The sequence below is a fragment of the Lissotriton vulgaris genome, chromosome 7 (genome assembly GCF_964263255.1).
Source record: "Lissotriton vulgaris chromosome 7, aLisVul1.2, whole genome shotgun sequence".
NCBI lineage: Eukaryota > Metazoa > Chordata > Amphibia > Caudata > Salamandridae > Lissotriton > Lissotriton vulgaris.
Window position 1 is genome coordinate 557,223,371 of NC_141695.1, and position 16,018 is coordinate 557,239,388.

Here is a 16,018-nt window from a genome sequence, read left to right on the forward strand (position 1 = left end):
TGTTACCCAAAATCCACAAGTGCACTGTCCCAGTCCCAGGTCGTCCTAATATTTCGGCACAAGGGCAGCATGAATGAGAATATTTCAAAATATGTTGATTTTTTTCTTCAGCCTCATATGATTTCTCTCCCTTCTTTTCTTAAAGATACCACTGATTTTTTGGGTAAGATTAATTGCATCACGTGGGGTCCTGAGTTATGTTTCCTGGTGATGGATATTGAAGCACTTTATACCAGCATCAACCATCTCCAGGGTTTGGAAGCTGTCCAGTTCTTTTTGGATTCCCGGGAGGCAACTATGAGGGATCACAATCACATGTTATTGGACATGATCCGCATTTGCCTCTTTAATAATTATTTCCAGTTTGGCAGGGACTTTTATCACCAGGAACGCGGAGTGGCAATGGGTTCGTGCTTCTCCCCCAGCTATTCATGCTTGCATGTTGGCTGGTGGGAGAGGCATGTTCTTGGCGTCACTCATGCCCGTTGGCTCCCCCATTTACTAGCTTACTGGAGATTCATTGACGATATTTTTATCGTCTGGAAGGGATCACAAGCTCTGGCAGCTGACTTTGTCAATGAGATCAATGTGAACAATAGGAACCTCAAGTTTACTGCGAACATTTCAGCCACCTCTGCTGAATTTTTGGATGTCCTGGTTTACATTGACAACAATATCATACAGACCAAACTCTTCAGGAAAAGCACTGCGGGCAATTCCATCTTGCATGCCCGCAGTGCCCAACCCCCTCACACTATCAATAGCATACCACTGGGGGAATTCATCAGAATCAAACGCATATGTAGTAATCAGGATGTCACTCAACAGTATCTATTGGAATCTAGAGATAGATTTCTTCAAAGGGGTTACAATAGAGCCGTATTAGATCGGGCTTTAAATAAAGTATCAGCACGCTCACGTGAGACACTGTTGACCCCCAAAGTCAAACTAGACACTACTGTGAACAGTGTGACAACAGCAAGATTTATCACTACATATTGCGCCCAAAGTTCTAGGCTTAGTCAAATCATTAGATCTGAATGGCCGATTGTGCTGACAGATGTAATTTTAGGTTCATTTTTGCCCAAAACTCCGGCCATTACTTTCAGGTGAGCTCCCTCCATGAAAGATTCTCTAGATCGTACACAGCCAGAGCTTTAACCTAAAACCACTTGGCTCAATAAACCTGGCTTTTATAGATGTACTTCGTGCCGTGCCTGCACTTTTGCAGTCAATGGTACTCACTATACATCTGCTTTCAGTGACCGTGTCATTCCGATCAGGGAACATCTGACATGTCGCAGTGACTTTGTAGTCTACCAATTAACCTGCACATGTTCTTTATCTTACATTGGGAGCACTAAGTTGCAAGCTTGCCAACGTATTCTACAACACATACGGGCCATAGTTAATTCGGATATGAATTACCCTGTTGCACGCCATTTCAAATCAGTGCATGACAAAAAATTGAAAGATCTAAAATACACTTTGTTGTGCTCTGTGGCTAACCCTGGAAGGGGTGGTGATCGAGAAAAACTTCTCCGTCAAAGAGAAGCCTTTTTTATTCTGTTGCTCGATACCAGATCCCCCAATGGTTTAAATGCTTTTGATGAATTACATCATTATCTGTGAAATGTGTAGTTTTTTGTCGGAGTCTTTATTGAAATGAATTATGCTCCTTACATTTTGATTTTTTTCTTCAAATTTTTGATTTTGTTTATTTATTTATTTATTTATAGTGTTTTGTATAGCACGGACAAGACCCGTGGGTATCAGAGCGCTTAACATAGAAAGATTACATATTGACATTATAATAGCAATTATAACAACAAAACAGATATGAGGTAGAAGGCGATATGCTATAATGGAGTGATTAGATATATATATTCCTAACGCCTGTGCAATTAGCATTGAGAGGTGAGATAAGGCTTCGCTTGTGTCATAGGCATATAGCCAAGCTCGGTGAGGTAGGGTTATAAAGCATTACCAGTGCAATTACATGTGCATAAAGCATTAAGAGTGAATAAGGCTTAGCTTGTATCAAGGATCATATAGATAAACAAAGTGAGGTAGAGGTTATATAGTTTTGGCTGTGAGATACAGTTATATGATCACATATATAAGAGGTAGCAGTAAAGTGTACATCCGCGGCTTGAACGTGGAATCAGTCATTTGTCAGATATTGATCTTCAAATTATTCATGATGAGGACAACCCTATTTTGGCGTAAATGTTCATACCAGTGATCTGTAGGCTTCTCTATGTAGGGTATTTACTCATCAAGTGGCTCTTCAGTTCCCGTTTGAATGTTACAGTATTTTGGATCTTCTTGATGTTTGGAGGGAGTGAATTCCAGATTCTGGGGGCAGCTCCGGAGAATGCTCGGTCATAGGTCTTTATCTTACGGAAAAAGGCAAGCCGCAATAGCAGCTCTTTAGCGCTTCTAGTTGGTCTGTTACCTCCCGATAGCTTAATTTTCTTGGCTAGGTATCTAGGCGTGTTGTAGTGTACCGCTGTGTGGGTAATACAGGCCATCTTCATTTGAATTCTGGCCTCGTAAGGTAGCCAGTTTAGTGCTTTCAGGTGAGGAGATATGTGATCAAATTTCTTCGTTCCCGTAATGAGTCTTGCCGCTGCGTTGAGGCAGGCTTTTAGTGGTGCTGTGGATGTTTTCGGTAGACAAGAAATCAGGACAGTCCCTCTTAGTCAATAAAAGGAAGAGGATAGTGCTTATTCACATTGTGCCACCATAACTCAAGAGATCTTTACAATTAGAACCACTCCTAACAGTTGTGACAAAATATAAAAAACAATTCGGGTAAAATTTATAAACAATTTATTATAAAAGTATACAATATAGAATCTCAATAACTGTGCCACAGTGAAAAATATTAAAAAAAGAGTGTCAGCATCATACAGAAATGATGTACATCTCTACAACGTCCACAATACGAAATAAAAAACAGCAAGAGGGTTAAAAACAAGTTGTCGACGCAGCGTTTCGGTTTCTAAGTTGACACCTTCATCAGGACAGGGTTTTATAAAAACGGACTCGTGTTGTCTTTGAGCCGTATTTTCCTCTGTTCAATTTGAGGAAAACAATCCTTAATTCATCACAGGACATCAAATGGATAATGACATTAGAAAGGAATCTCCTTATGTCTTAGTAATGTAATGGAGTTTTCTTTCTAAGGAGGAAAAAGGAGCCACCGGTATGCGGGACTGTTTTTCGAAGTTCCCCTTTAAATAAGGGACCAGCGCGAAATGCAGCACGTGACTGGATGTCGTCAGGCTCTTTTCATTATAGTGGGATCATGTTGTTTACTCGTTATCACTGTATGGGTTTTTTTTTCAGCATTCACCACCCTTACGTCCGAGATTCGGCCTCCCTGCTCCTTTTTCACTCCGGTTTCTTCAGGTTGCAACCTGTCAAAAGTTCAAGCTCATCATTAGTAGCCATTTCCTGTAGTGCTTCCTGAGGGGCCCCTCCAGAGTTCAGTTGCCTACTTGCAACTATTATGTGACCCTGCTCTGACCCTCAGAATAGTTACACAAAGGTCCTGAATTACAGCTAAGGCAGACAAGCAGGAGCCAGGCTGGAAGTTCAAATCCAGTGACACATTAATCAGCCCCTAATTCATTATTGTCAGTTGGGGCAGGGCAGGTGTTGTAACTAATTTTACAACATTGAAAGAACTTAGCAAGTGCAAAAGATCACTAATCAGGAAGCACTAAGGAAGCAGGTGCCAGCTAAAAAAATATTCTGTGACACATTATACAGCCCCAAATTAATTCAGGTCACTTGAGGCAGGGAAGGTGTGCTTTGCTTTGCCACAATAATGTACACTGACTGGACAACCAGAGGGTGCTGTGATGAAACAGAGGGTGGCATGGGTGGGCCAGAGGGTGGCATGAGTAGTCAGAGAGTGGCAGTGGTGACAGAGAGTGGCAGTGATGAAGAAGAGTGTCCCAAACAGGCTGGACACGTAGAAACAACAAGTTCGCAAAACTTGCGACCCGACAGGTAAGTTCGCGTTTGCGAAATTGTACAAAACCCTCGCAAACTGGCAGAAACCCGTGCGAACACAAAAAAAAAATCCGCAAATTCGCGAGAATTCGCGGATTTTGCGGATTGCGAGTTCGCAAATCCGCAAAATTCGCGAACGCGAGATTCGCAAAATTCACCCATGCTTAAGGAGATGATGATTCACTGAGCCATGTTTCTGTGAGGATGGCCAGGTCAATTTCTTTGTTAATGATGAGGGCAGCTATGTCTGATGCATGTTTAGTTGCCGAACGACAGTTAAGTAGTAGGCAATTCAGGGGTTTCTGTGATTTAACGAGGTTTCCATTTTCGGATTCGGATGCAGTTACCTGGATATGTTGTAAGTTGTGTTGGATTGCTTTCCTGTCATTCTTTCTGGATGTTCTATTAGAGTCAATAGGTACTATTTTGATATTCTCCTCATTACCCCAGGCCGGTTGTTCATAAGATCGGAGTAAGGCCAGGGCTTCTTCCTTTGACAAGGAATTGGTCCTGTTTGGTCTGTTGGGTCTGAGTACAAGATTCTGGATGTGTGAGACCTTAGTGTGCGTACTTATCGTCATCTCCCAGATTTTTCCAATTGTCTGTGAGACTTTCATTGAGTCTTGTGCCAAGTTGCCTACTAGTTTCTGGAGCTCTTTTACTTCTTTTTGGGTTCGGGATGGTTTCTTATGTGAGATAGATCTGGCTGTTTGAGTTCTGCAGTTTGTTCTTCTCCGTGAATGATCTGTTCTCATTGCAACAGATCTTTCCTTTATATCCTTCGTTTGGATGCGATTCCTGACTCTATTAGAGGTGTTCCCATTATTTCCTATGTTGTGAGATGTAAGGGGTGTTTTTGTGGATAGGGATCCATGGGACTCAAGTCTCGCATTCGAGGGAGGTTGAGGAAGGTAGATATCGTATGCCTTGTTCATTTCGTGGTTATCTTCATAGAGGTACTCGCTAGGAGCTGAGGTATCCTATTCAAGCGGAGTGGCATTGTGTGATTGCGGCAACGGCTCTTCTCTTGGGGCCTGGTTCTTCTCTTTGCTTCCAAGGTTAGTAGACACCGCTATCCTTTCTATCTCATTCTCTGGTATTGAAATCGCAATTTCCGTTAAATCTCCGGAGTTAGAGGTTTGATTGTTCTGCCCGTCCGTTTGATTGGTGTCTCTAGTGCTAGAGTCGTTGATGTCATCTGGTGGGGTCATGTTTTCTTGGTAACTTGGTCCTTCTATGTATTCCTTTAAGTTTTGGAAAGTTATCTCGAATTTCTCGAGTTCTCTGTTGGTTGCTTGTATCAGCACTATTCCCGTTTTATACATAGTAATGCATAATTCTGTATTACATCTTTTAGTTAGTGAGGTCGTTATTTTTGTGCCATGTGGTATGTTTTTTATAGTTTTTGTGAACAGCATGTTTGTAAGGGCATTGCGCCATTTAGCTGTTTTGTCTGTGTAGAATATCAAGTCATTCATCATGACGCCTTTAACTCTATCGAAATATGGGTCAGCGAACAGAATGTCCGGGTTTTTTCTCAAAGTGTTATGTTTGAATTTTTTGGCAGCATTTTTGGATAGAGTAGAAGGGTATTCTATACTCTTTGCATTAGACCCAGTCGACCCTCGGTATCTTCCATCCATTTCCGCTTCACGTTGTGGGTCTTCAGAAGCCTTTTGTATTTTGTACTGAGTTGTTCCCTGCTAATGTATCGTGGAGGATATAGAAATCTAAGTAACTCAGTACTACTGTTTTGAGGTGGTAAGGTATAGTTTTCTTCGTAGTGTGGTTTGCTCTTATTATACCTTTGTAATCGTGGAAGATATAGAGGTTGAAAATGACTTCCGAACTACTATTTCGTAGTGGTAGGTATGGTTTCTCTGTAGTAGGTATCCTCTAATTAATCCTTTAAAATTAATTTCTCTGTAGTAGGTATCCTCTAATTAATCCTTTAACATTATATTACCTTATTCTAATCAATCCTTTGTAATTATGGTGCCATCAACAGTAGTTAATTAATTAATTGACTATCCCTATTTGTGAGAAGAGTTGTCTGTTGATCAGTTAACCAGTGCAAGATGTCTGCCGAATCTGTCCCTGATGATCTCCTGAGATGGGGAGGATTTTCTCTCTTTCCCCTCTTGAGATTGTTAGGTCCCTTTTCACTTTTCCTCGTCCCTTCTCTCTTTCCACACTTTAAATTGGTTGGTCCCTTATCACTTTTCCGTTAGGGGGGGTCTGGGATGTCTCCCTGCCCTTTCTCAAGCCGCCAGTCCTATTTCGCGGTCTGTGCCCCTGGGTTGGTGATCAGCAGATGCATTCAGATCGAGTGAGTGTAGACGTCCTACACGGCCGCCATTTTAAGGACAGGCGAGCCGCTTCTTATTCCCCTTTGATTCTGATATTCCCACGTTTGTCCCCTTTGCATGTACTCGGGGAGTTGTGAGCTGGTGGGGCCGCGCTGGGGGTGGGGATGACCGTACCTTTCCCGTCGGTCACCGAGGTCTCTCAGCTTCGCCTTCCGCGATGGTCATTCTGTGTTATAGACACCGGAGCTGCTGCAGATGATTCCTCCGAGTCCCCAGACCCGCTCACATCCGATGGCTCCCTCGTGTATTGATGTTCGTCCTCCACGACCGCTCCGCATCAGGTGGTTCGCATCCCGAGGTGTCCGCCGTCCGAGGAGTCCGAAGAGAGGAGGTAGCCTTGTCCACTGACCAGGTACAGGATTCTCTTCAGCGTCTTGCGTCTCCTGTGTTCTTTTTTTGGCTTTATGTTTGCTCAAGGTCGTCTAGCAATGGTTCCGCTTGGTCCTGGGTCGTAATTGATGGTTTGTGTGATTCATACTTTCTGATTTGGATGTTAAAGATGAAATAACTGTTGATGAATTATAAATGAAAAGTAGTCTTTAAAATTATGGATAATTTCATATGCACATTTGATGTATTTTCAGTTTGCATATATTATTGAGAGAATTTTGGTAATTTTCTTTAAGAGAGTCTTCTGTTGCTATGTTTATTCCATGTATTGAACAGTCTATTCTTTGGTCTAATTATTTGCATTTGTGCATACAAGCAATCTTGTGATGATCATCTTTCTATCAGGCCATTATGTTATGTTTGGGAACCTCATTTTGCACTTGCAATAGATTTTCTTTTGGGGTTTGTTATATTTGTCCCTCTGTTATATGACGGGTGGACAGGTTGATTACATCACCATTTCTTTTTCTATTTGATACACAGAGAGGGTTTGTGTTATTTACTATGAACTCGCTTTTGTATTTTGAAATGTGTTACACTTGGCCTGTTTGAGCACTATGCTCTGATTCATTCTCTGGCACATGTATTTGACATGGGTTATTCTGTTGTTTGACGTCACATTTAATTTATGGCTTGTCTGCACTTTTGTAATACCCATGCGGCCTGTTTCTTTAGGCGCTTGGGCTTTTAATCCTGATTTAACTCACTGCCTACTCCTGACGCGTCATGTGACCAAGCTCCGTCCGCGGAGCAAAACGCGTCAGGGAGGGCACTTGCTCTTGCACTTTCTGCATAATAAAATGCACTGCTGATACTGGACCTTTGTGCTGGCTGATGATTGAACATCTCATCTCACGTATTGAGGCTTATGAGGTCTGCGCCCGCTTGAACCGCTATCCAGAGCGGTTGGGATCCTGTTTGTTTATATATATGAAACGCATCAGGCCGAGGACAGTACAAGGGGATTGGAAGCTGCATGCTGTGGAGTAAAAGGTTGAACCTACCTGTTGTCGGAGTGCGGTCTCTGTTTGGAGGGAAACTTTGTGAGAATATGTGGCGGCAGTCCCTAGCCGCGTGAGACGACGCACCAACGCAAAAGCAGCGAACCTGCAGAAGTGAAGAATTCATGTTCTGAAAGGCACAGCGGGCCATAATTATCAGCTTGCAGTGTCTAATCCTGAAGCCCAATGGAGGGTGATTTATTAAGTCCTGAAGTGCGTGCTAACAGTCAAACCCACTGGAGGGTATCAAATAAAAGGCCAATAAACTACAGATCCCAGCGTACATTGTAGAAAGAGGGATCCATCAGGAAGGCACACCGGAAGCCAAGGAATTTGAAATTACGCAGGGGATGGTGGTTTGGCAATTAAAGGACTGTGAACACGGGCCTCTGAAGAGAAGCTAAATGCTTTGAAACGAGTCAGGCCGAGGACAGTACAAGGGGATTGGAAGCTGCATGCTGTGGATTAAAAGGTTGAACCTACCTGTTGTTGGAGTGCGGTCTCTGTTTGGAGGGAAACTTTGTGAGAATATATATATATATATATATATATATATATATATATATATATATATATATATATATATATATATATATATATAGATATATATATTACCTACTGGCGGTCGCCAGTAGGTAGTTATAGTTAGGATTTTTTTCAATGTTAAATCTCAAAATTCTATTTGGAATAACTTTGGCGCCGGTTGATGAATCTGCCTGAAAATATCCTTAAAATGGCCTCGTCGCGCTCCGGCCCTTCCCTGAAAGTTTGGGGGGGATGCGTCAAGCGGGGGCCGAGATAAAAGGGGGGGTCCCAAAACGTGCTTTCCCCATGTTAATTTCCATATGGCGGTCGACCTCACTTTTAGCCCGAACGGCTGAATGGATTTACCCCAAACTTGGCAAAATTGTAGGGACTGGTAGCCCGATGTGCCTTTGCTATGTCTCAAGATATGTGCTCCAGTGGATTTTGAGTAATTTAGGTTCAAAGAAATATATATATCTATAGGCGCGCCCCGGTACGAGCACCAGGGAGCGCACCGGGCGTGCTACGTGACTTGCGCACGGAAAGCTGAGTGGCTCACGGGTGTCTGTAAACATTCGAAACAGTCCGGAGCGGCCGCCATCTTGTGTCTCGGTAGGATCGAGACACAAGAGGTGGCATAAAAAAAAGGGGAAATGACTATAAGGGGGCAGGGTAGACCCCCTGACCCCTAGGTTTGATGTGGGGGCTAAAATAGGGTCCCGCGGGGCATTTACAAAAAAAGAAATCGATTTGCGAGGGGGGAGCGCCCGGTACGCGCACCGGGGAGAGAAGCATGGGGAAAATCCAGGGCCTTATTTATGAAGGCCTTGCAACAGTTTTGCGCCGCGGTGCGTCACTTTTTGTGACGCACCAGCGGTGTAAAAAATGCGCCTCGTTGCGCTATATTTAAAAAGTTGCGCATCTAGGTAGATGAGTTACTTTTTAAAACCCTGCGCCACATTATACCTGAGTCAGTATAATGTATGCAGAGGGGGCGTTCCCCCGCAAAAAGCCTCATAATAGTGACGCAGTGAAATCTATGAGATTTCACTGCGTCACTTTTAGGACGCTGTTGCGTCAAAATCTTGCGCCTGCCTCACAGCAGGCGTAAGACTGACACAAGACCTTTCACATGGGGCTTTCCCCATGTGAAAGGACGCATTACTGGAGTTGCGTCACTTTTGTGACACACTCCAGCAATGCGTCACTTTTGCGCTTACAGATACGTCAGAAATACTGACGTATCTGTAACTCCTTGCGACATGATTCGTCATACATTAAATATGACACATCAGGAATATCGTAAGGAGTGTGCACTGAAAAGTGACGCATCGCTGTTTTCACGCAGCGATGCGTCACTTTTCAGAAATGAGGCTCCCAGTTTTTTCACTGTGTCACCTCTATGAACCTTTCTTGCGTCAATACGTCCCTTTTGCATACATTACACCTGACGTAGGAATAATGTGGCGCAGGGGCTTACAAAGTGACGCAACTACCTAGATGCGTCACTTTGTAAATATGACTGAATAAGGTGCATTTTTTACAGCACTGATGCGTCACAAAAAGTGACGCTCCAGTGGCGTTAAAGTGACGCATGGCCTCATAAATAAGTCCTTCAGTCTTCTACTCATGCGTCATATTAAATTTATGACGTATTATGTTGGAAGTTCTTACAGATATGTCAGTATTTTAGACGTATCTGTTAGCGCAAAAGTGATGCATTGCTGGAGTGTGTCTCAAAAATGAAGCAACTCCAGCAATGTATCCTTTCACATGGGGTCAAGCCCCATGTGAAAGGGCCTGCACGCCTGCTGTGAAACAGGCGTAAGATTTGGACGCAACAGCGTCATAAAAGTGACGCAGTGATAGCTCATAGATTTCACTGCGTCACCTCTACGACCCTTTCTTGCGTCAATACGTCCCTTTTGCATACATTACACCTGACGTAGGAATAATGTGGCGCAGGGGCTTACAAAGTGACGCATCTACCTAGATGCGCCACTTTGTAAATATGACTAAATAAGGTGCATTTTTTACTGGACTGATGTGTCACAAAAAGTGACGCTCTGTTGGCGTTAAAGTGACGCATGGCTTCATAAATGAGGCCTTCAGGCTTCAACTCCAGCAATGCATCTTTTCTTACCCTTCCACACCCCCGTTCCTTTTCAACATTTTCTTTGAATATCAACATTCCCCATATTCACTCTTCTTCTCCTTACTTTCCTTCCCAACACTCACCTTCTTTCAGTCCCCCTACTTCACTTCCTTTCTCCTCTCATACCTTTCTGTATTTTCTTACTCATTTTCCTTTCCATTATCAATGCACTCAATTTCACTTACTCTTTTTCATTTTTTTAAGAATATAGCTCTATGATGAGAATTGGAGATAGTTCTGAAAAGAACTTTTTGTTTTCTTCTTTTTTCAAAACAGGAACAAAAACAGGGAATGGATACTGCTCAACAGAAGCAAAAAAAACCGAAAAATATTAGGGGTGGGAAGGGCAGTGATGGTTCTCCAATGCTCGAACCATGAGCTGGAAACTTTGCTCCCCATAGGTAAGGAGTTGATTGCAGTATCTGCATCTCAGGACACCATTGTTAAAAGCAGGTTGAATATTTGGCACGAGCTCCTGCGATTGCCCCCTCCCAGAAGTAGTTGCTCCTCCGGTAGATGTAGAGGCCCCATCACTGGGAACCTCTTGTGCCAGAGCCCTGACACTTTCCCGGGCAAAATTCTGGGGGTGCCTCCTCTCCACATGCCGGATCATCGTAAAGTTCCCAAAAGAGTATTTTTTTTTTAGGTCACCCCGTGACAGGACTTGTTTGCAGATCCTGCACTCCACGTTTGGAGCATTCACCTTTTTCTGGTTAGGTGGTATTTTAAAAAATTTCCAAATAAAATGCTCCTTAACCTTTGGCTGAGGAGGCTCTTCATTGATGAATTCAGGCTCTTCATCACTGCTGGATTCTCTGGCAGCCATGGTAAACCAAGAAAGATCCAGGAACAAAAAACAGGTCTTTCAGTCACAAAAGTGAAAGAAGAAGTGAGGGAAATGGGTGGGGATTTCATTCTTTGTAAAAAAAAAAACTGTTAGCAACAAATGAAAAGTGTTATTTTCAGGTCACATGACTTGACGCGCTGACGCTGTGCGCACCGGAGCGCTTCCGGGTGTGCACACGCGACGCGAACGTAGGCGCTTCCGGGGCGCATACGCGGCGCGAACGTAGGCGCTTCCGGGGCGCATATGCGGCGCGAACGTAGGCACTTCTGGGGGCCCTTACGCTGCGCGCCGAAGTGACGTCTTCATAGTTTCACGGAAATGCAAAATCATTTTCATTTCCTTATAAAACAAAACTGCTTTTATTTGTATGGTACGAAATGTTTTGCGTTATTATTAACTTTTCATTCATATTTTTTTCACGAACTAAAGTAGCGCTCTGGGTGCGCTTTCCGGAGAGCTTACCGGAGCGCGCACCCAGAGCGCCCCAGGAAAAAATAATTAATAAAAAAAAAACTTACAAATTAATACTTACACAAAACAGCAAATTTATTAAAAAACACATAGGCTAGAAACTCGATATAAAAAGGAATTAGCATTTAAAAAACCTATGAAATTCACTGAAAAAAACCATAGGTTTCACACCAGTTATAGTTAGGAATTAGCATTTAAAAAACCTATTAAATTCACTGAAAAAACCATAGGTTTCACACCAGTTATAGTTAGCTGGAAATTTTACTGACATAAAACCATTGAAATTCCCACGTTCTAGTTAGTTGGACTCACTATAACTTGTGCGCCTGCAATGCACTGCTGATGACGTCACATATTACACCACTCATGACATGGTCAGTGACATCACTCATGACATCACTGATGACACCATCCTTGTGACAGAGTGACAGACCTCCTTTCAGTGTAATGTAAGCCTTGAAACACATATTCAAAAATAGTATTTAACATTTTCAATAAAATGGAGATACCCATACCAGTTACAACAAACAATTCAGTAATTCTACCCTCTATATACACATCCACTCATTCACCAACAGTTCTATATAGTCACTCATACATATACTCACTCATTATATGTAGTGATACACCTATACATCCTGTTACACTTCGACAGTCATCCAAAAGTTACTCACACACATATTCACACATGCAAAAAAACTATTGAACATCCATTTATTTGCATATACAGCAATACACACACTACCACTTTACTTCTAAGGAAACTTACACATACTTACTCTCTTAAACAATCACTTATAGAAACACATACTTATTTAAACAGGAACTCTTACAATCTCTCACTCTCACATATACTCACTTATATAAATCAATACTCACATATACTAGATTAAAACATATGTTGTTACTGAAAAAGACAATAGTGAGACAGTCGTTTACTCACTAACATACACATATACACACTCATCCATCCATACAGTTTTGTACATATGCTGTCTTCAAAACACATACAAACAGTGAGTCAGTCACCAACCCATACAGCCACTTATACACAAATTGAAACACTGATACATACATTTCAATATTTAAAATTTACTTGCTAATATATGTTTTCACTAAGATACACTTAATAAGGCAGTTAACCAATCAATTCTTATAAAAACAAACATCCATTTACACACTTATTTAACCATTTATTCTTCCATCGTCCTTTACAAATACATATATAAAACATATATGTTTTTCAGAAAGACACACATTCACTGGAAGGTGTCATCAGTGATGTCATGAGTGATGTCACTGACCATGTCATGAGTGATGTAATATGTGACGTCATCAGCAGTGCATTGCAGGCGCGCAAGTTATAGTGAGCCCAACTAACTATAACGTGGGAATTTCAATGGTTTTATGTCAGTAAAATATCCAGCTAACTATAACTGGTGTGAAACCTATGGTTTTTTCAGTGAATTTAATAGGTTTTTTAAATGCTAATTCCTAACTATAACTGGTGTGAAACCTATGGTTTTTTCAGTGAATATATATATATATATATCATAGTTGTTTACTGTTTCTCATGCTTTACCTGCTGGGTTGCATGTTTAACATACTGATTTGCATGGTAAAGTGCTAGCGGGCATGCACAATTGTGTTCTCCCATGAATACCACAATAAGTTTGCAAGCAAATTGTATGTGTTTGCATCCAAAATATTCTGATTTCTAAACATCACTTACTGATTTGTGTGCATGACATACAGATACATATTTTAGGGATGGCCATTGAATACTATTTATTTGCCCAATCACAGTAGTGGAACACTCATGTTTGAACTTACAGGAAGGTCGGTTGCAGAATCCCTTATTGAAGCCCCAACAAGCCCCAGTGGATCCCGGCTTGTACTGCTGGCCAGCTGCCCCTGTCCACACCGCCTGAGCTCCCTTTCCCCCGGCAACGCCTGACCCACCCGCCCCAGATTGGGCGGGGCGCGACTGAAAATACCGATAGGTGACCGGAAGGCCACTGGCCATATGCATAGAAGCTGCCGCCTGCGTCGATGACATCCACTGAACCCAGAGTTCCTGGTCAACGTCCCCCCATGGCTTGTCCGGGTTCACACTAATCCTGGCCCTGAACTCCTCGTCATAGCTCAACCAGGCAAAACCACCAAAATGCAACTGCGCCTTCCGAATCACGTCCATATATTTAAATAACATGATCTCCCTATCTACATGCTTATCACAATAGATACTCGCATAAATCAATCAAAAAGGCCGACGCCCAATTCTCCATCGTCACCGGCACTCTAGGCCGCCTGGTCAACTCCCATTCCTCCTCCTTAGACCCTTCCTTCGCCTGAATCTCTCTGTGTAACAACTTAAAGACATCAACATATTCATGTTTTCAAATCTTCATCTTTGTCTTCTCAGATAAATGAGACCCAAGGGACATGGCAATACCCATGTACGGTAGCTTCTTCCGAGTTTTCTCCACCCCATTATCCTTTCCCCCATCGTCCTCTGACTTGTCCGTCTGTGCACTGGCCGTCACGACCTGCTTCTTATCATCCACCGGAGCTGTCTCCGCTCCACCTGTGGCCCCAAACTCCCGCACAGACCCGTCCCCCACACCCACCCACTGGCAGGCCTTCTTCCTCCCTCCTTTTGCCCCATCCCCCCAAGCGTCCCACCAAGCGCCCTCACCTGATAGAATTGCAGGGGAGTCCCGCTCAGTCCTCCGTGCGTCCGCCAGTTTCGCTGGCCCTCTGCTGGCCCGCCTGGCGCCAGCCTGTGCCTCCGGGACCAATCCCGGCTTGTCCATTGCTGATCTGCCCCTCCCCCAACTCACAGGCTCTCTCACCTCACCCTCCTCCAACTCGTCCTCTTCATCATCATAGTCCAACACTTCATCCTCCAACTCACACACCTCAGTCACCACCCTCTTCGCACCTTTCCCTTTCACTCCAGGCACAAACTCGCACTCAAACATCGCCGGTGCCCGCTCCCTCAGTAAAGGGCAGGTCGCCGCGGACCCCTCTGCTGCTTCGTCCTGGCGTTTGGAGGCTGTCTTGTGCCCCACCGGCCCACCCCAGCCTCTGCCAGCTGCACCTGCCAGCCTGTACCCCCCCTGAGCCGTATGCGCCCGGGGAGGCCCCAGTGCCAACAGGTCTCTGTGCCGCCAAGGCAGTCCCTGACCCCTCTACCCAGACCCACTCCCCGGACACCCCAGGGACCCTCACCTCCGCGCCAGTGGCAGATCCCCCCACGCGCAGGTGCCGGGGCCCCATTGCCCCCAGGCACCCCACCCGCTTTCGCCTCTCTGGCAGCACACAAACACTGCCATTCACCCTCTGCCTCCTCAATAATACAACGCTGGTCGTGGATCCGCTCCTCCGTAGACATGAGCTCCCACCTGGCGTACCATGACCCCTGCTTCTCTGTGTCCCTAAAGGGACCCTTCCCTGGGGGTGGCACCACCGGTGCCCCCTTCCCTGGCCCCACTCCCCCTGCCTGCTGGGCCTTCTTTGGTCCCTTACCCTTGGACCCCTGCACCCTAACTACACCCTTCCTGCCCTTCGACAGATCCACAGGCTGCACTGGCTGTCCCCCTGCAAGGCCCCCCTCCTCATCCCCCGACTCCCCATCTGTTAAAATAAGGGCAAACTCCTGACCAGCCACCCGCTCCCACTCCCCAAGGTCCTCCACCCCACTGCCTTCACTGCTCTCCCCATGATCAACAAGTTGCCCCCCCCAGTACCCGCAACCAAGGTGGGTAATGGGGCCAAAACCAGCTGGTCATCCCTACAAACTGCCCTCGGTCCCCAGTCCCCTCCCCAGGCCCGCCCTTCCCCCCCCCCCCAGCACCACACGATCCTCTGTAACACGGGCAGGGAGGCTCAACCGCCTCCCTCCGTGTTTGGGGCCCTCCTCGTCTCTCTTGCCCTTCCCCTGCCCTGCTCCAGCCCCACGAGCCCCCTGGGGCTCATCTATACACGCGGTGACTGACGCAAAAACGCCTGCCGAGGTGGCCCTCTGTGGTCGGGCCATCCCGACCCAAGCCTGATCAAAGACGTCGGGTGAAATCCCTAGAAGGGAAACCCGAGAGGAATAAACACAAAGGCAAAACTCGTCAGAATCGGACACGCATTGGTAAAGACCACCCGCTAAGCACGTTTGAACGCAGATAATAACAACACACCAAATGTAATCAAAACATGCATATGAATACACTGAAGGCAC